A 21629-nucleotide genomic window follows, 5' to 3' on the forward strand; every position below is an offset into this window, starting at 1 on the left:
CGGATTACTGACCTTTGATCATGTGGCCAGCACAGGCTGGGCTCTTTCCATGTGCTGTCCCACTCCCATGAGACAGGAGTGTTCTATTCAGGGTCTCCCATTTATTTCACAGACAAGACGGTATTGGCTGTGATGGTCAACAGTGAGGTTCCGGCCTCCTTGTCTGTGGCATCTGCACAGACTGACCACCACATCAGGCTCTTCCCAGGGCACAGGCCAGGGCATGAAGATTCTCCATGGAGGAATGGCAAGGTTTCCTTTGTCATCAGGACACAGTCTATCTTATGATCTGTGAAACATTTTAAGTCCTTGGAGAAAGGGTACCCTTGCAGATATGCTCTAAGACGGGGGGATTTAAGATTCCTTATAAAATATCAATCTCAAAAGTATTTTTCCCCTAACATCATTTCAAGAGTTCCCACTTGTGCCAGGATAAAGTCTGGTCTCCTTGTGTAACTTGCAAGACCCTGCACAATTTGCCCTTTATGACTCTGGCTGGCCCCTGGCACTCCATAAGCTCCCTGTCCCCCAGTAGTTTTGAATGAGTTGCGGGATTCTCAGTAAACCAAGTCTGTTGGCTCCAAGGCACCTTCACACAGGCACCCTTGCCCAGAACACTTGCCTCATGGTTTGTCTGGAAAATCTCTTTTCATCTTCAAACACCCAACTCAAACTTTGGCTCTTCAATCATAAAAGCAGGGGATGATCAGTGGATGATGGATAGAATGGAGTGGTCCTCTTGGAGCAATGTATCTCTTATTCTATGAAATTAGATGAAAATAATTGAGCCTAAGTAGGTTTAATTTTCCAAATCCAAGATAAGTGTTCCAAACCCACACATTTCCTAAGTACACTCCAAAGCCTATTAGACCATCAGGGGAAGAGGTGCAGAGCATTGCACTGGAGTGTCTTCACCCAAAAAAACGAAAGACCAAGATACAAGAATCACTGGGACATTTGGAAAAACTACCTCATAAGCCCTTGCCTAGGTTGTTCATAGACCCACTGCCATGTGGGGGTCTACAGGAAAATGCTGAATGTCCCTCCAGGTACTGGGCCCATTCTCGAATCCACTGTCAGGGTACTCCAAGAAGACAACTGATTTCCAGAGTCCCCTGCATGGTGTTGGCCTTATCAGGTGGGGTGAGGACCTAGAAGACAGAGGAGGTTACTGAGGGTGGTGAGTCTCCTAAAGAAGACAGAGGGTCCCTCTAGCTTCCTTCCCTCCAAACAGCTGCCCTTGGGCCCACCCCACTGTTCCTGCCAGGCGGTGAGGAGATACTGTTGGCATCCTTCTCTGGATCTCAGAACCAAGGGAGAGAGAATGGGTCAGGTTGCAGCTGAAGGGGAGCCAGGGCTGGTTTCATGAAGGACAGTATGGATTCTGTTTTTAAAAGGATGAAACCCACTTCTGAAATGAGCCACTGTGGGAAAGACATGAAAGGTGACATTTTTCTCTTCTCCTCTTCTTTTCCTTCTGGAATTACAAAGTTGAGTCTGGAAATTGAAGGAGGTAAATGTTGTGGAATGTTCCCACTTCCCAACACATTCATTTCCAAGAAGCTTGCAGAGCCAAGGTAAGTGCAAGGGATCTGAGTGTGCAAGACCCAGAAGTAGGTCCCAGGTCCAACGTCACCTGGAGGCACTAGTCCTCCTGTGGGGTGCTCAGTTGAAGTCCCCAGCAGGCAACTTAACTCTGACCCAGCCAGGGGCAGGCAGTGAGCAGGAGCAGGTCTACCCCTGGAGAAACTGGCCCCTGGCATCTGCTCACTCCAGGATGCACATCTAAGAAGCCTGGGCAGTTGCATGGACCATTCCACTGGATCAGGAGAGGACAGAGTGGCCTCCTCCCCCGCTGTGCATGGAGCTCTTTGATATTTCCCTAAATAGGATCAGATTGAACATTTTGAAAGGTTCCACCTTATATAAGGGCTACCTTCTAAAGTACAAGTTCTGTTTCATATTATTTTCAGCTTTCTAAGAGTGAGCCCCAGATTCTTTCAAGAACTCTTTGTCCAAGGCAGACTCGGGGAAGGTTGAGAAGGCAGAGGCCCAGGGGAATTGAGGTTATATGTCTTTTAGAATCAGAGACTCCCCAGAGCGGAAGGACCCCCACAGTCATTTCCCACAGTCCTCTGCTCCAGGCAGAAGCATGATTGACAAGGGAGCGGGAGAAGCTTCTGACCACAATCTGACTACTCAGGGCTGCACTGGCCTCTTTGTATTTAACCAAGCAGCCCAGACTCTCCGGCGACCCTGGGATGAGGGTGGACAGACTCTTCCTCACGACATTTCTGCCTGGGTTGGGTTCAGGTCTCCCTACCCCAACTTTGCCACCTTCTTATTCCTTGTAGGGACAAGCTGGCACTTTCCCCTGTCCTGTCCCCAAATGCCAGGCAGATAGCAGGTGCTAAATTGGTACTTGCCGGGTTGAATCAGCCAGGCCCCATCAGCCCTGCCAGTTCAAGGCGTGTCCTCAGCACGTCCCAGCTTGCTGCCAAGGCCTCTTCAAAGTCACTCTGCTGGCGCCTCATGCTGCTCAGGCTCATCCCACTGTCAGGCTTCCAGGACCTTTGCCACCAACAGTGCACAGAAGAAACTCTAGGGACCCCTAGGCCTGGTCTATTTCAAGAAGGGGAGGTCTTGTTAGGTCCCCCTGGAAGATTTGTGGCTCCTCACTTCTCTTATCCAGTCCAGGAAGAGGAGATGGGACAACTTCACATACTCGCTCTCCCACCCAACCCAGTCCATGGCCACGACCAAGAAGTGCCCAGGTATGTGCACACCTGGGACACCTGCCCTGCCCTGTGCTCTCCACTGTCAGTTGACCTGTGGGGAGGGGGCTCAGCCCCTCCTCCTTAAGCATGCCTTCACAGATGGGAGATGGGGTCCAGTGCTCCTAAGGCATTTGGGACTCACAGCATGGCCACACGTGTCACATGACCTGGGAGGACAACCAAGAGCACCTTGGCCTCTAGAACCATGAGCCTCCCCAAAGAGCCTTTACTTCACACAGAATCAGGACTTGCCCCCACCCCCACCTAAGAGTGCTTCAGGGAAACATTAGGGCTGGTCCTGGAGAGAGGCTTCTTGCACAACAGGAAACTGAAGGGAAAGAGACAAAACAGCTTCTAGTTGGACTCCTAGCCCAGCCCCTGCCTTGCTGAGATACCCTGAATAAGGCACCCACCTTTCCCTGCGTTGGTTTCTCTGTATGCAGCAGGGAGCACAGAGAAGTTTCCAGGGTGGCTAAGACCTGGACGGCTCATGCTCTCTTCTGTCCCCAGGAAGAGGCCTCTGGCCCATCCCAGGGAAGGTCTGTGCACTGAATCTCTCCCTTCATAATGGGGGACACACTTCCCGGCACCCTCAGACTTCTCTTTAAGAACACTCTGCCACTGCTGTAAGACAGATCAGACTGTCATTCCTCACCAGAATGTGTGCCCTGGGATATGCCCCGAGGTGTTTAAAGCCCATATTCAACCAGGAGAAGAATGCCTGGTTGCATAATAGGTGCTCAATGAATATTTGCTGAACAAATGAATGAATGAATGAATGAGTGGAGGCTTCCTGATAGAACAGGCACCATCCTTAGGTTGGTTGGGGGCTGACCTGCCACACACAAAAACAGAGAGAGAACGCACCCAACCCTGTTGGATCCCCATCCTCAGGGGGTGGCCACGCAGGGAGACCTCCATGAAGTGCTAGAAACCAAGAACCAGTGAGAAGGGCCAAAGCAACCATCCGTGACTCCCTGGAAGCACAAGATGAAGGTGCCAAGGAGAAGAGGAGAGGGACAGGACCCAGAGGAAGGGCAGGTGGGTGTGCTCAGGCCAGCACTGGGGCCAGGCTGCGTCCACATGACACGGCCGCCACAATTCGTTACAGCACACTTGGTGCATACCCAGTAGAAAGGTGCGGTCCCACAGTTCTGAAGGCCAGAAGTCCAAAAGCAAGGTGCCACCAAGGGCGGTTCCTCCTGGAGGACCTGAGGGAGAACCGGTTCCAGCCTCTAGCTTCTGGTGGCTGCTGGAAAGCCTTGACTGGCCCCCAGTGCCGCCCAGCACCCCGTGACATGCCAACAAGATGTACGATCCTGCAAGCAGTGCCTCATCTCTGGCAGTCATGACGGGGCGAGTCCCTAACTGCCTTGGAAAGACCAGTCACTGGGAATCCAGGCTGCCCACCCCAGAGAGGGGTGTCATCCAGCATTTCTGCTGCTCCACAAACCGATTGTTTAATTAAATTAGTGCAAATTGCTACTGTCTCTGAGAGTGTGCGTTGTCTACCGAATCGACTGGCTCAGCAGGTCCTAAGAGGAAGACTGGGGAGGTGGCCACAAAGGAGTCAGGGACCTCTGTCTGGGCTGCACAGGCCTGTGCTTGGGGATATTTGAGTGCTCTTGGCAGGCGGGGAGGCCTGGGGCCAGGTTCCAGGCAGGGCTGGGTGCAGAGGGTGCAGCTGGGGCCTGGTGGGGCCTGGTGAGGCCTGGGCCCAGCTGTCCCGACTCCTCGCACCTGTCCTCTTTGGCTGCTGGGTCAGCTCCACCTGCTTGGCCTGGCCAAGTGGAGCCAGGCACTCGGCGTCTCTGTGGGGTGGGAGCCAGGGGAGGGGCTCCTGCTCAAGGCCCTGAGGAACATGCTCAGGCCTGCGTGTCTGCAGCCCCCATGCCCGGGCACCCTGGAGACCTCTCTCCCTGCCCTGCTCAGCCCCTCCAGCAAACTCAGAGGACAAAGGGGACTGCAAAGTTTTTCTCTAAATATCTGCAAGGAGCACCGCCTTGCCTTGGAACCACCAAGAATGAAAACTGGCTTTCCTGTTTCTGGCCTCAGGCAAAAATCGGCTGCACCCTGATAATTTCATCAGGGTAGCACTGACTTTGAGAATGGGTTCAGGTGAAGCAGGAAGCCTTGCTGGAGGTAGACTCAACTGAGACGCTGTTGTGTGTTATCTGATTCCTGTTTTCCAGGCACTGTGGGGTCACGCCTCCACATTTAGTGAACTCCATGCAACTAAATTCTGACCGATGAAATGTGTTAAACACTTGTTGCTTGTTCCAACAATAAGCCCACTCTGAGTTAAAAAAGGTAAAACTGGCACTGGGGGGTGTAGGTGGGAAGCACTTGACTCTATCCTCTGTTGGGAGGCAGCATGGGGTAGAGGCTTTGGAGTAAGACATGGTCTTAGTTCTGCCAATAAGAGCTGTGCCACCTCAGACAAATTACTTAACTTCTCTGAACCCATTCCCCATCTGTAAAAATGGAATAATCTACTATTCAAGGTGTTGTAAAAATTCAGTTTAGGTAACGCACAAAAAGTGCTTAGCCTGGGTCCTGGCTCACAGACTACTATGTAAATAATAATGACAGTTAGTGTATTAAATTGAAAATAGTTTAAAAGATTATTTAGAAACTTTTATCTGTGTGTTTAAAATTGCATGATTTATTTTATAAACAGCATGAATGGAAACTAAGAAGAAAGAAAGCAGTCATTCGACTCCCTTAAAGTCCTAAACTAAGTTCTCAGACTAGAAGTTCAAAAGAAATTGATTTAAGGAACAGTTTGATCTGAGTTGTCCAGAGAGGCAGAGCAGGGAGCCTGTCTTCTTAACTGGACAGAGGGCCACCTGTCCCCGGCCAGCTCCCCAGAGGTGGTGAGGGTTGGTGGAGATCCAGCAGGTGGCCAAGGCTGCAGGAGGGAGTGGAGACTTCCATGGAGACCAAAGTCCACTCGAGGGACAGAATCCTCTGAATCCTGATTTCAGAACTGCCCTGGTGCCACCAGATCCCCTTGGTAAGCAAGGAGTCCTTATTGTCACTATTTGTCATTTTAGCCATTCTGATAAGCTCGTAATGATGTCTCACTGTGATCTGGGTTTGCTTTCCTGTTGGCTAGTACTGATGACATCCTTTCCTGAGCGTGTTTCCCAGCTCCAGCTCCTCCTCTCCGGAAGGCTTTTGACCCATTTTCCAATCGTTGAACTTGAAGAGCTCTTAGTGTGCTCTAGGTCCTAGTCTTTGGTTACGTATTCGGTTTGCAAATCTCTCTACTGGTCTGTAGTTTTTCTTTTCGCCCTCTTAGTAGTTTTTCTTTTTGCCCTCTTAGCAGGGTCTTTCACAGAGTGAAAGTTTTTAATTTTGCTGAGACCATGCTTTCATTGTCAAGTCTGGGGGCCCTTTGCCCAGCACTGTCTGGGGGAGCCTGTCCGCGCACCACACACCACAGCCTCACGTTCACCCCCAGCTCCACTGGGTGCCCCTCTGTCCTGCCTCCTGCTCACTGCTGGATGGCAGCCTAGTTTCCTCTCTAAGGCCTACTCCACAGTGAGTGCTACAAGAGACAGGAAATGGCCAGCTCGGCCCAGGTAGCCTCAGCCCAGACCCCAAACCCACCAAGAGCTGTTGTGCCAAGACCTGGGTTCCAGAAAAGGGCTTCTTGTCACCAGAGGACTCCCGGCTCCATGTGTTCTGCAGGGAAACACACACCTGTTGAGACTGGAGTTTGGAGACTCTCAATGGTGGGCGACATCTAAAGAACCCATTCCCGCTTTGTGGGTGGGCCTTGACACCCCAGACCCGCTTTTCTGAGACAGCCACTGACAGAGACCCTCAGTGAGGTATAAATAGACGGATTTGTGGGTCGTTCTCTCTGCTGTTTCTTGAGATTTGGGGACTTAGGCTACACCGTAGAAACTTTTTAAAGATCTTAATCAGTCATCAACCTGCAATCCCGGTGCTAAGGAGACGGAGTTTCCAAAGGCAAGGACCACTCTCTCTAGTTGCTTCGAGGCACAGGCTGCTGGGCTCCTCCTCTACTCAAGCAAAGTTTAATTAGTTTCCACTCACAAAGAATTCATGTCTAATTATTCATTAACCCCTGCTGGTTATTTTTTTCCTGAGTCCCAAATCCTCTTCATTCTGGGGCAGTAATTTGAGGATTATTCCATTTACTAGGCTCTTGGTTTACCTTGGATGTCTGACAGCAATCATGGCTAACCCAGGGAGACTCTTCCCAACAAAGGAACCAGACTCATCAGCCCATAGCTCTCCTGAGGGATGGTCACAGAGAATTATCCTGAATTAAGCCAGCGAGGGACCAAGGGGCCAGGCAGGGCTCCGGAATGGAGCCTGGGCACCTCCAGCTCTGCAGAAAACCCAAACCATGTGGAAAGGGCCTTCAAGAACCTCTGCCCAGTTCTCCCTGTTTAATGGAGAAACTGGGGTCTGGGGGGTAGAGATGGGGCACCGAAGAGCAGGACTCTTAGATTTTCAGAATCTAAACATAAACTCTTAAATGATGAGGCTCTTAAGATAAAATAAAAAGATTCTTTTTCCAGGAAAAAAAAATGTGTTTGTGCTATTTATTCCAAAAAGTTACATAAATGACAGGGAATGCAGACTCCCTGAAATTCATCGTTGCAGTCTAGGTTAGGAAGTAAAGGCTTAGAAATTTTAAAAAACTTTTAAATGACAAAAGACACCATAAACAATGTAAAAAGATAAATGAAGCCGGGCTCGGTGGCGCATGCCTGTAATTCATTGACTCAGAAGGCCGAGGCAGGAGGATAGGGAGTTCAAAGCCAACCTCAGCAAAAGCAAGGCGCTAGGCAACTCAGTGAGACTCTGTCTCTAAATAAAATACAAAATAGGGCTGGGGATGTGGCTCAGTGGTCCAGTGCCCCTGAGTTCAATCCCCAATACCCCCCCCAAAAAAATGAAAAATGAAAATCTGGGGAGAATATTTGGAATTTGTATAAAAGACAAAGGTTAATATTTCTAATTTAAAAAAGAGCATCTAAAAATTAGAGGACAAAGGGACAAACAATTCCATTTAAAAATTATTGAAATGTCTCTTTAAACATGCAAAAAACTATTCATATTTACTCATAATAAGAGAGATGCTAATTAAAGCTACTCTGAAATATCATTTCTTACCTGCCAATACATTAGCAAAAATATGTTTGACATTTGTGTTCGTCAGCTTTTTGTCATTGTGACCAAAATAGCTGACATAAAAAACTCAAAGGATGAGTTTGGCTCATGGTTTCAAAGGTTTTGTCAGCTGGCCCCAATACTTTGGGACTCAAGTGAAGCAGAACATCATGGTGGAAGGGCATGAGAGAAGAAAGCTGCTCCACTCATAGCAGCCGAGAAGCAGAGAGGGAATGGGGACAAGATACACCTTTGCAAAGCACACTCCCAGGGACCTACTTCCTCCAACGAAGGCTCATCTCCCAAGAGTCCATTCAGCTATCAAAGGATTAATCCACTGATAAGGTTAGAACCCTTGTGATCCAGTCACTGCATTGAGGACCAAGATTTCAACACATGAACTTTGGGGGAACATTTTAAATCCAAACCATAAGAACATTACATATTTCTGTAGAAACCATGACATTTCCATGGTTTGGATATGGAAAATGTTATAACCCTGAAGAAGACAATGTTTAGGAAAATTATATGTACATTATCTTTTGTCCCAGAAATCCTACTTTTAGGAAACTATCCCAAAGACACACTGACAGAGGTACAAAAAGATACATGCATAGAGCTATCCATTGCAGGACAATTTGCAATAGTAAAAGATTAGAATCTACAAAATGGAGTATTATGCAGCTGTACCAAAAAACAAGGACTACATTTGCGGCTATCAAGTGATCTGCCAGCTATGCAGTTAAGTAAAAAAAAGCGAAGTACAGAGTCATGTTCATATTATGCTACTGTTCATCTAAAAAAAGAGGGATGCACATATACCTAGTGTTATAGATTGAATATTTATATAATTCCCAGATTCAGATCTTGAAGTCCTGGCACCTGACATGATAGCATTTGGAGAGGTTCATTTGGGCCCTTGTAAGGTAATTAGGTTTAGATGAGGCCATGAAAGAAAGGACTTCACGATGGGATTAGTGCCCTTTTAAAAAGAAACACTAGAGAACTCACTCCCTCCACAATGGTGAGGCCATGTGGACATAGGGCAAGACCCTGGCTGCCTACAAGCCAAGAGAGAGATCTCAAAATGAAAGCTACCTTGACTTCCCAGTCTCCATAACTGTGAGAGCAAACTTCTGCTGTTTAAGCCCTCCGGCCTGTGATATTTTCTCAGAGCAGCATGAGCTGGCACAGACACCTAGACTATGGTCTCTAAAGACCACTTCCCATCAAAAGGAACTAGGGGTCCTTGAAGAAATGACCAATTCTAGATCCAAGGAAGGAAATGTGCAAGAAAGAGCCCAGTGCTTCCTATCATACCAAAGCCAAAGGGTGTCTTTCAAAACACTCAAAACTGATTTGTTTAAGCTCCCACCAGCTAACAACGGAACAATCCGAGCACAAATAGAAAAATAACACAATGGACCAATGCCCACAAAATGTACTTAAATCCATGTGTTTGTAATGATACCAAAATGGAACCTCATTGGACACCTCATTCAAGTGAACCAACTCATTATTTTGAAAACTGAAAAACAAAGGGAAGCAATCAAGCATTTTCTCACCTTTCCTACATGGAGACATGAACCGCACCTCAAAATAATCAGCTCATTAATGAGAACAATAATCCCTCTTTTTATAACTATTCCAACTAATTAATAAAGAAGGGTGGTAGAACTAGAACAACTCCATTTTGCACCCCTAGTGGGTGAAACGATGAAGATGTTTGGCTCACGTGATCATCAATGGTGCTAACACCTCAACAAGGGAGACAGTCGACAAAGGCGTCACCTGACGGATGTCCGCAGCACCACCTTTGCAGCACTTTGCCAACACAGAGAACCCAGGTCTGATCAAACTCAGGGGAGCATGTTGGCAAAGGATGCCAGGGAGGCAATTATCAAAATCCAGACTCTAAGAAAGCCTGCAGGATGTACCTTCCAGGGTCTTTAAATATATAAAGTCTACATAGACTTCATAGAGAGAGGGGAGTAGTTAAGAGATATAGCAATTAACTAATCACAGGGGTCTCAGTGTCCTCAGGTCTCGATTCCAACAGCAAACTGCAATTACAACAACAACAAAAACTTTCTAAGACGACTGGGGAAAGAGGAGTGCCAGTCAGTTCTGCAGTAGACGCAGCCGATGCTTTCCAAAGACCCTTACACAGCAAAATCACAAGAGGAACCACGGGGCTTGTGGGTAAATGAACTTAGGGGAACAGCACTCAAAATCTTCATGGGTGACACATTATTTTTTAAAAATGGGAAGACACTAATAAAAAGGATAGCACAGCTTCACCCATGTTAAATGGTTAAGGAATGCATAAATAATACAATAAATATAATGCTCTACCCTGAGAAAAGACCAGAAGCGTGCTTGTGGGAAGTCGAGACTTGCAGCTGTGAGTCACTGAGAAGCCAGGCAGAAGTTGTGACTGCCGTGCAGAGGTCTGTGGCTATGACCATTCCAGATTCCTGCAACAATGAGCAAAACCCCACAAAGAACAGGACTTCTGTCTCTTGCAACCCCAGAAGCATCCCAGAAAGAGGCTCTTGCTGTTGCTATGCTGACTTTTCCAAAGGAGTCCATGGACCAAGAGATCGACTCCATCCACACCCCAGCACCAAGGATGCTCCCTGGTAGGTGATCTCCAAATCCATCTCTCCAGAGCAGATGAGCTCATCTTGCCGCCCACAGGCCAGCACACAATCTCCTCAAGCTCTGCAGATCCGAGTCAGAGTTCATGTCCCCTCAATCCCAGCTACCCAGCGGCTTCACAGCAACATGACCCACCCTGCCCCCACCAAGCATGCTGGCTTTCCCCTCTGCGACTGCCAGCTTCCTCCCGCTTCCTGGACAGACCCACCTGAGTGCACACATCACAGACAAACCCAAATGACAAGGTGCTGCGAGTTCCACGCTATTCCACACCATTGGCCTGTTCCTCTCCTCTTTTTCCTCTCCTTCCATTCAGACATCATCTCACCCTGAACCACTTCAGTCGCATCTTGTTTTCATTTTTCCCAATTCCAATACAATCTCCTTGCTGCAATCAATGGGATTTTAAATGCAAATCTGACTGTGAGTCCTCTGTTTAAGAACCTTTCTAAGTTCCCTGTTTCCAATCTCCTAGGGGATGAGATGCACATGACTTCAAGTCATTTTATGCACTATCAGTTCTTTTTAGGCTCTTAGCCTCCCATCTGTCCTGCCCCTGGGCCTTTGCTCACCCGTGCCCTCTGCTGTGATGCCCACTAGTCTAGCCCATTAAAATCCTTCACCTCCTCCAAGGTCTATTCCCAATGCAACCTTCACCAGAAAACATTATTTCTTTCTCTTTCTACCCTCAACCAAATCTCCTGCCCCTCTACTTGTGCATAGCCATTTGGTGTACTTGGCAGGGTGGTCCCTTGAGTCCTAGATGTTTGCCCACCCAGTTGCCTATGACTTTACAAAGGCCAAGCAAGGACTGTGCAGCCCTCCAGGTCACATGTCACCCATTGCCTCTTCTTCTCCTGATCTAAGAAGGGGCCGTTGTTGGGAGAAATCCTAGTTCTTGGCTCACAGCAGTTAAAGTCTCAAGCGTGTAAACTTGCAGAGAGGAGCATTCTGCTCTGGCCACCTAGGAATGTAAACAACTGTCCCAAGTTGACCTAGTGTTACCAAGGGAACCTGTATAGGAGCCTGGTGGTCTGATCCCCCGTGGCACATTGTGATTGGGCAAGAAACATAAAATGTAAACCTGTTCCTGCAATAAACGAGTTTGCAGGCTGCTCGCCACAAGCCTGCATCCACCCAGCTCCTGGAGTCTGGGGTCTTGACTCCACGGCCCTTGCCTGGCACCTTACAGGTCATGATACCCTGGTCCCCTGAGCATGGGCTTCCAATGGTTCATCACACGTTTCCAGCATAGTGACCCTGCTGGGTTAGAAGTGGGGTGGGTCCCAGGGTGAAGGGCCTCGCTGCAACTTCAAGTTTAAGCAACGTCGCCGCCCACCTGCTTGTGTCCTCACCTCCAGAGCCTTGAGGCTCTCACACTCAGTGCGTTCCCGTGAACTCTTGTCAAGTTCACTGATAGTTTTTCCTCCACTAGTGGAGAATCTGTCCCATGGGAAGGACAGTTCTTGGTGTTGAGCTGTCTCCCTGAAGTCCCAGAGAGCCCCCTGGGTGGAAGGCCAAGGCAGAAGCCCCGAGGCACTGGGACACGTGACGGGCCTGCTGCAGCTTCCTGCTGACTCCCCTCCTCGTGCCTGGTTTGGCTCGTCTCTGAGTTTCACAAACTGCGCTGACCATGCGGCCTACCTGGGGCTGAAAGCAGAGCTGCTGTCCTGAATTCCTCAGCGTTGGCAAGTCCTGCAGGGTCTACTGCCACCCTCCAGCCTGCAAATCCTTTATTGCCCAGCCCAGGATCCCCTCCCCCTACTCCTCACAGGGTAGACATCAGAGAGGTACAGGTGCCCCCAAGATCTGAGCAAACCAATAGGAGGAAGGCCTGAGCTGAGGGCAAGACCTCAGTGACAGAGAACAGGAACACCTGGCACGTCCTCTTCCTACATCTAGCGTGTGCTGTGCAGTGCCTGTGTGACCTCAGGCAAATTAATCTCTTTTCTATTTCTCATCTGTAATATGAGGATAATAGCAGCATTTTCTTCATAAGGTGGCTATAAAGATTAAATATCATTTCACGCCTACTAGGATGGCTCTAATTTTAAAAAGGAAAATCACAGATGTTGGTGAAGCTGCAGGGAAATTAGAATCTTGCTGTAGAACCAGCAGAAACATAAAATGGTGTAGGTGCTATGGCAAACAGCCTGGTAGCACCTCCGCAAGTTAAACGTGGAGTTGCTGTAGGATCTAGCAGTTCAACGCCTGAGTCTATATCCAAGAGAACTGAAAGCATATGTTCACACATAAACATGAATCTTCATAGCAGCAGAGCATCGATAAAAGCCCCAAAGTGAAAATAACCCAAACCTGCCTCAACCAGTGAATGGACTAACCAAGTTTGTATTTATACACTGGAATATTATTCAGTCATAAAAAGGAATGAAGTACTGATTCATGCTGCAAATCTTGAAAACATTATGCTAACTTAATTTTAACAATATGGAACACAAATCATCTTATCATCTGATACTATTTATATGAAATGTCCAGAAGAGGCAAATCCAGAGACCACAAATAGATTAGAGGTTGCCAGGGACTGGCGAAGGGAAGAATGAGAAGAGATATTCATGAGTGCAGGGTTTCTTTTGGGAGTGGTGGATATGTTCTAGAATTAGACTGTAGTAATGATAGCACAATCATGTGAACATACTTAAAAAACTAAATCATACTTTAAAAGAAGGAGTTTTATGGTATGTAAATTATATCTCATAATCATAATAATAATAATAATGAACAAACTCATGCACACAGATTAAATAGGTCAGTGCCATCATGGACCACACTGAGTTCAGAGTTGGCGTGTTGTGTTGACCACCAGCCCTCAGGCACTGTGTTTGGGTTTCCTGTTGAAGGTTTGAGCACCAGGGTCAGAGCCTTTAAAGATTTAACTTGTGTTTTGCTACCTTAGCAAGAAAGTCTGTTTAAAATGACCTGTAGTCAGCCTTGGGAATGGGGGGTCACTTGTCAGGAAGACAGTAAAAGTATTTCTCTCCTTTGGCAACGGCTGCACCCCACCTGCACTGTGGTAGTCAAGACCTAAACACAGAAGCACTGGGCCCTGGGGAGACCAGGGCAAGAGGGGAGGGAAGGGGCTCTGGTCCGTGAGGCACCATAACCTGAACCCATGCCAGCCTCGGGAGCTGCCATGGCCAGCAGCCTGAGAAAGAGCCCCCGTGGGCATCCTGGGGGCACCACAAGCAGTGGCTACAGTGGCCCATCTCAACATCATGGCCTGGGAAGGCTCACCCAGGAGAGTCCCTATTCTTCAGAGCAGCTGCTCGGGACACAGGGAGGACATTTCCTAAACCCTGAGACCTTTGCTCTATGCTTCTTGTCACTGTGATAGAGAATAACCCAGATGTTTCCCAGGCCCCCTGGGGGCCCGCTGAGTCCCTAACAGGGAAGCGGGCAGCCTCGAGCACCTACCATGCCCAGGCTGAGGGGAGCAGCAGGCCCAAGTCCTATGGGTCTGTCTGAGCCCTGGCTCTTCGCTGCCCCCCTTCCATTTCTACCACTTCTTTTCCTTGTCACTCCCTGATGGCTTCCCGCCCGGCCTCTGCCAGCCTCCACAGGGAGGCACGCTCCGGTGGCTTTCCTCTACCCCGCAGGCAGACCTGCCTCCTGATCCTGCTCCTACCAGCTCCAAACCTCTCCGCGGTTCATCAGTGTCCCCTGGTCACAGCTGCCCTATTCCACTGGCACCTTTTAGGGAGGAATTTCACTTAAGTCAGGAATCCATCAAACACATCAAAATAATAAAAGCATCTTTTTTCAGTTCCCTGCGAACACCAGGCACAAGGCCACCTCTGCCCTTCTGTCCCCATTATTCTTCACACCCTGAGCTCCCCTCCCCGTCTCCACGTGCTCAAACCTCACCACAGGGGAGGCCTGAGTGCCCAGCCCCTGCCAACCACAGCCAGCAATGTCACCAGAGGCGTAGGAGGATGTCTGCCCAGTCCCAGGAGGAAGAGGCCACCTTGGACCCGTCCTGGGGCTCTGCAGCTGCTGCCTTTGCAGCTGCCTGACTGAGGAGTGTCCCCAAAGCCACCGCGCCCCTCACCCTCCTGCCCCACCCACAGATGGAGTGCAGAGAGGGAGCCGCTCCTATGCACTCCACCAGCTTGCCAACTGGTCCTGCCCCCCGATTCCCTGCTATGGCCAGCTTCTGCCGGGGTTTGGGGATCCTCTGTCCGGCGGTCCATACAATTCCAGAAGGCCAGGAGAAACATTCCTGCTGTAGGAAACAGTGTTCTAAGTGCAGAAATTGACAGACACTATTTTCACCTCTCAGAGCTTGCTTTCTAAAATGCAAGCTCTGTCACTGTGGGAGGCAAGCCTCAGTGCCAAGGGTTTGATGAGTTTCCAGAGAAGCCACAAAATGCAGAGCTGCCTGCTGGGAGCCGCTCCTCAGCCAGCCACCACCCACGGCCTCCTGGAGTTTCACGGTGACCTGGGAACAGCTCTCAGTGTCCTGGCCCCTGCTCTGTGTCCTGGTGGCTGCAGCACTGAAGTGCATAAGACGGCAGGCTCTGTCTGTACCCTGTGCCAGGACACAAGCAGAGCTGCCGGGGGACCCTTCTGCTATGTTTGCTTGGAATTGCTTTTGTCTTTTCATCCTAATGAGGTGGAAAGAGAATGGGAAATAAGAGAAAGGGAACAGCTTGATGTAGTCTGTCCCCAAATGCTCCTGCCCCCACAGTGCCTCTCACTCTGACCCCAGAATGCACTTACTCTTGTGGAGTGCGGCCCCTCCCAGCAGAGCGTGGTGGCATGTGACCATGGGCATGGGTCAGACAGTAAAGAGCTAGTGTGTCATCCCAGCACAGTGAGTCACCAGTGACAGAAGACCAGAGTTCAGGGATTCCCAGTTTGTCTTGCTCCAGTGAATGCCAAAATGCCCCATGGGGATCACCAGGGTTCTTGTTTAGAAAGAGAAAAGGCATGTAGAGAGTATTGGGGTCTCAGGGTTAATGAAATCTAATGTTTAAGGGCACAAACATAAATGCCTTAATTTTTAAGGTGTGAGTTCAAATTCCATCTCTGCCATTTACTTGACACGTGACCTCGGGCAAGTGACTTGACTTTTCTGTGCCTGTACAATAGAGATATAAACCTTTTAAGGTAGTCCGAGATCAATTAATACCTAATGTATTAGTGGAGAAGTACTTACAGCCCTGCACAGTACACAGGAGTGCTTCATGTGTAACCAGCTTCGGGCGAGTCAGCGGTCAGAATTAAGAGCGAAGGCTTGAGGATGATTGAAATTTGGATTCTGGTTTCTGTCCCTTTCTAATTGTGTGGCTTTGGACCAGTCAGATGCTTTGGGTCTCAGTTTAATCATATAAGAGGGGAACCACTAGAAGGTTAAAGGATTAGACATCATTATTTGCAAAGTGCTAAGAACAATGCCTGGCACTGTGATAGTCACTGTTATCATTAGATCATCATCATGATGAGGCACTCACAGGGCAGCTGGGACGGTGATCATGCTGCAGGAGAGAAGTGACATCTGGGCCCCACTTCCCAGCCTGGAAGGAGGAGGCTCAGGAGCCAGGATAGGGCCAGCAGGTGGCAGTTTCCCCTGCCCTGAGGTAGAGATGGGCCAACATGGTCTGTCTGGAGGGTCCTCATTTGTCTTCTGAACAGAAGCAGGGACCTGCCAGCTCCTCCGTTGGGTGCAGGTGCCATTGAGAAGGGCCCCTCAGACCATCACCATCCTCGCAGAAAAGCACCTCCACAGATGTGACTGTGAACCTGACCTTGTCACTCGGCAGCCATGCCCTTGGGCAACCTGCTGACCTTCTGTTCCCCATTCCTCCCTCCACCTTTTCTGTAGGCCAGCCACCCCTGGCCCAAGAATATGGGGTCCTCTCTCCCTGCCCTTCCTGACCTCCTTCACCCTGAGATCTGGGGCCAACAGAGACTGCTGAGAGCGTGGCATTTAGGGAGGAAATGCTCTTTTCATTTCTCATTCTCCCTCAGAACCAAAAGCTGCAGCTGACTCAATTGGATAAACCTGAGTGTCCATTTCCCTTTCTCCACTGGGGTCTCAAAGCTAAGCAGGCACCTCTGCTGTGATACTGTGGAGTTTGTGTTTTGTTTTTATTTAACCCATGAACACATAAACATAGGACTAGTGGGAGTTTGTTTGTTTGTTTTTTTAATCAAATAATGCAGGAATATTTTGGGTAAGAAGTGAGTGTCCCATTTTATAATTACCCTCTCTCTTCCCCGCTTCTTTCAGAGGAGACCACCATTAATCACCAGTGTTCAGTCTTTCTAGACTTCATGTATCTACAAATATTTTTAAGTATTATTTTACTCCTACAGATCCTACTGTGTATATTATTTTAAGACAACTTGCTTTTGCTTAACATGCAACAAGGTCCTTCCTTGTTGGTAATGTCAAGATGCCTCAGCCCTTTTAATGGCAGCAGATCACCCATTTGTGTGGTGAATGATCCATTTACCATCCTGTTGGTTGTCAGGCAGCTGGGCTGCTTACGACTTTTCTGCTTTTATTTTTGGTGCTGGGGATCAAACCCAGGGCCTTGTGCTTACAAGGCAAGCACTCTACCGACTGAGCTACCTCCCCAGCCCCCAACTTTTCTGCTTTCGTGAACAGCTGTGTGTATGCACATCTGTGCACATGTGTAAACATTTTCTGTGAAAGAAGTGGGATTCCTGGACCAAAGGATTGAAAGAACAGCAACGGATCCTACACTCTTCTCTCCTGACCCTGTTTTTATTGATGGCATTTGTTATAAATTATAGTAGGTCTTTTTTTTTTTTTTTTTTCTTTTTTACTTGCTGTCTGTTTTCCTCTCTAGAATTTAATTTTCACAATTAGCTCTGTCTCATTCTGTGCTGTCTCCCTGACACCTAGAATAGTGGGGATTTAATAAATACTTGTTGAATGAATGAATGGATGGATGGGTGAAAAGGCTTAAACATTTTTCATGGTGATAGGTGTTACCAATTGGTTTCCCAAAAAGCTGAACAATTCACCTTCTTCCCAAAGAGTCAAAGATTGTCACTCTGCATCCTTGATACCACAGGATATGATTGACTTTTAATTTTTCCCATCTGAGAGGGGAAAAAATTGCTATGTCCCATTTGCCCCGCTGCTAACGAGTTCCACCAGAGCCGTCCCTGACCCCTCACCACGGGACTGAGTGGGAAGTTCTGTCTGTTTGCAGTGACCAGGCCCAGAGCTGTGGGCCTGGAAGCCAGCCCCAGAGATGAGTCAGGGAGAGCAGGGGAAGAGGCAGAGCTCCAGGCCAACAGGGAGCAGGGGAATGGGCCTGGACAATGTCAGGGTTGCTCCCGCAGCAGCTGCAGAGATGACAACAGCCACTGTACAAGTGGAAGCAGAAAAGCAGCCGCAGCCAGGGAGGGGACACTCAGAGAGCAGAAGGCCCAGCCCAAATCCCATCAGAGGGAACCATGTGTGGGCAAGAGGCTGCCAGCCACGGCCGGCTCAGCCCTCACAGAGGGGTCAGAGTGCCCAGGGCCCCAGCAGCCTTCAAGTCACTGACCACCATCTTCAAATGTCCTTCCCCAGAGACTCCTGGGGTTCTTCCCTCCCTGAGTGACCTGGTGCAACCAAAGTGTCTCAAAGCCTCTATTCTTGTCTGTACCCGCTTCCCCTGCCCCTTCAGCAAGCCGTCATGGCTTCCCAACAGGGACAGCTTCTCCAGGGTTCTGGACTTCAAAGTAGAACCATAAGTGACCCTCCATCTGTCAATGTGACACCTGCAGGACACTCCATGGCCCCGGGGAGTGGGAAGCAGGGCGTGCCTCCCAGCACCCCAGCTGGGAATCCACTGGTCCCCAGACTGGTTGCTATCTGCGCTACTGACTCGGTTTCTTCAACCAGTCTATACCACAGGGGGAAAGGGCAGGAGGGACTTTCTAGTATGAAAGTGACCAAAGCAATTAACACCTCATGCAATGTGTGGATCTAGTTTGGTCTCTGGTTTGAGAAAACCAATCACAAAATACATTTTTGCAACAGTTGCAGGAATATGAACATGGACTACTAGATGAAATTAAGGAATTCGTGCTAATTTTCATGGATGTGGCAACAATTATGTTCATGTAGAAAACTTCTCTTAATATTTAGAGATGCATACTAATGTATTTAGGGTAAAAGGTACATCAGTAATTTGCTTTAAAATACTTAAATGTAAAAAAAATAAATGAAGGAAAATGAGTAAAATATTCATAATGGTTAAATCTCGGAGGTGGGTGTATAGGGTTTATTCTGCTATCCTCTCAATTATTCTGTATGTTTAACTATTTTCATAATGAAAATTTTAAAACAGGAGAGAAGCAGAAGAGTGGGGAGGGACAGGAGAGGTTAAGGTTCCCCAGACTTTAAACAGGGTCATCCCTCTCCTAGAGACAGGGCAGGACACCCCATGATGGGAAGTGGCCTTCCATCCCAACAACCAGAGGGCTCATGTTGACAGGCAACTCCTGCTGCAGCCTGCCTGACAATAGCCTGCCCAGCCTCTCAGGGACTGGATCTCAGCGGGAATGAAATGACAGTTCAGTGTTTGCCACCTGGCTGCCCTGAGTCCAGCCAGTCACACAATACAGGGGCCAGAGCCTCGAGATCTGATGCTTCCGTTTCAGGCAGAAAAGCTGCGGACCTGGCCCAGCAGATCCCCCAGGAAGTCAGAGTCACACCCTCTGCAGTGCAGCCACGCCTGAGCTAGCCTGCCTGTGTCTGCAAAAATTCAGGCGGCGCGATCCTTCCCAGAAGTCAGAATTCGCCCGCGTGAGGCAGAGGAGGTCATCCACAGATCCAACTATAGGAGCTGGAGAATCGCAGGGCACTGGCGCACTCGGCATCCAGGCTCAGAGCCCTCCTGGAGGGAGGATGCCGTCCGCTCCATTCACTATCCACTCTTCACCCTGCCTGCAAGCTGGCCTTGGCCCTGATGCCTGTGGTGTGGGCAGTGCGAACTCCCCAGGGTGCTCTTGGAAGATTCGGGAGAGATTTCAGAGGCAAGACAAGTCATTCCTCCTGTTCCAGGGATTCATGTGCTCAATAAACATTCACGCAACACCAACTTACTGCTGCAACCAGCCCGGTGCCAGGTTGATAGCCCTACCCAGTGCACTCACAGTCCACAGAGGAGCCAGAGCCAGACCCAGCTCCCCCAGCTCAACATGGAGGTTCAAAGATGGGGTGAGGTTTGTAGACTTGACGGCATAGCGTGCTGCCACAGCCATGACCGCCTTAGGTTGTTAGGCTCTGGAGAAACATAGTAGAAGGTATAGAGCTGTTGTTCTCACACACGGGTGGCAGCATCCTCCAGGAACTTACTAAAAAGGTGAACTTCCAGGACCTGCTCCAAATCTACTGTCTTGTCTTAATCTGTTTTTTGCTGCTGTAACAAAATATCATAGGTTCGATGGCTTATAAACAACAAAAATTTATTTCTTACAGTTCTGGAGACTGGAAGTTCAAAATCAGAGCACCAGCGTGATTGGTTCTGAGTTGCAGATTATTGACTTCTCAGTTGCGTTACATGGCTGAAAGAGGGTGAGAGAGCCCTTTTATGAGGGCACTAATCCCATGTGAGAGGGTTCCACCCTTATGACTTAATCCCCTGCAAAGGTCCCACCATCAGGTTGAGAGTTAGATTTCAACAGATGCATTTTGGGGAACAAACACTCAATCCATGGCACCCACTGAATCTGAAACCAGGATGGAGCATTGTTTTAACAGTCCTCCAGGTGATCCCAATGTTCATTTAGGTTTGAGAACCATCCTGTAGAGAGAAGTGGATGTCCTCACCTCCTGGGTGGGAAATGGAGAGTTTAGAGAAAGTAGATTTCACTTACAGTGATAAACAAACTTTGCACATCTGACAACTGCTCAGTAAGTGAGCCCAGCACTCTTGGAGAAGTCCCATCCCCACAGATTTGGGACACAGGCTGGAATCACCCTCCAAGCCAGGCTGGGTTTTGCTGCAGTAACAAAGAGCCCTCAAATCTGAACAGGTTGGTCTCTTGCTCAGGCAAAGCGGGCTGGGGTTTGGCCATTTTCCCAGGATGCCATTCTCTCTACAGGATGCCAGTGGCTTAGGCTGCTTTGACCTTGACTCAAGAACTTGTCGATCAGTGCTGAAGGGGAAGAAGACACTGCAGAATGACAGGGGTGTTTCCCTGCCTCAACTCAGAAGTGTGACACATGAAACTACTGCTCATTTCACAAGCCAGAAGTGGCACTTGGCCCTTCCCCACTGCAAGGAGTGTGGTCTCCCAGGGATCCAGGAGAGAGGAGAAGCCCTGAGAGCGTCCACCATTGAGGATATGCTTCCTTGCACAGATAAGGACAGAAGTCTGTGAGACTGCTGTGCTGGAAAGAAGGTAAGGTACGTACAAATCTCTTCCAAACTTGAGATTTTCTTTTTCTATAGTTCTCTGGGTCTGAGAATGCTTTTATTTGCCAAGTGGTTCTAAGTTTCCTAGAGGTTCTGTGGTTCTAGGAGTAATTCAGCTCACGACAGTACCGCTGTACCTGTACAGCCCCCCGAATTCTAGGCTCTAGCAACCAGGGTCCAAGGCAGAGCAGGGACTGTGGGGCTGCCATGGGCTGGGGTGAAAGCCCAAGCTCACAGGGTCTGGCAAGCAGGCTGGTTCAGGTAAGGGGCTGAGAAACCAGACGGGTCCAGGGAAGGAATTAGCCCTTCTTCCTAGTTGGGCTAAGGAAGAGAAATAAGTCATGTCCTCTGGAAAGAAAATAAATAAATAAAAGTGGATTCAAGTCCATATTCCCAGCCCTGTTCTGGCCCATGATCCAGTTGCTTGGGACAGTAGCTGCTCTGGGAACCCACTTGGGTGCTAACCTCAGCAATATGCCCCCTGACCTCCTTGGGGCAGCCCTACAGCAGTGTCTTAGCAAATTAGGGGAGTACTCCCCCACGCTTGGGGACATCTTCCTCCTTACCACATCTGGGCTGAGACTTGGGGAACAAGTAAGGCAAAGGAAGATGAAGCCATCGCTAGCAG

The sequence above is a fragment of the Sciurus carolinensis genome, chromosome 13, assembly GCF_902686445.1.
Source record: "Sciurus carolinensis chromosome 13, mSciCar1.2, whole genome shotgun sequence".
Lineage (NCBI taxonomy): Eukaryota > Metazoa > Chordata > Mammalia > Rodentia > Sciuridae > Sciurus > Sciurus carolinensis.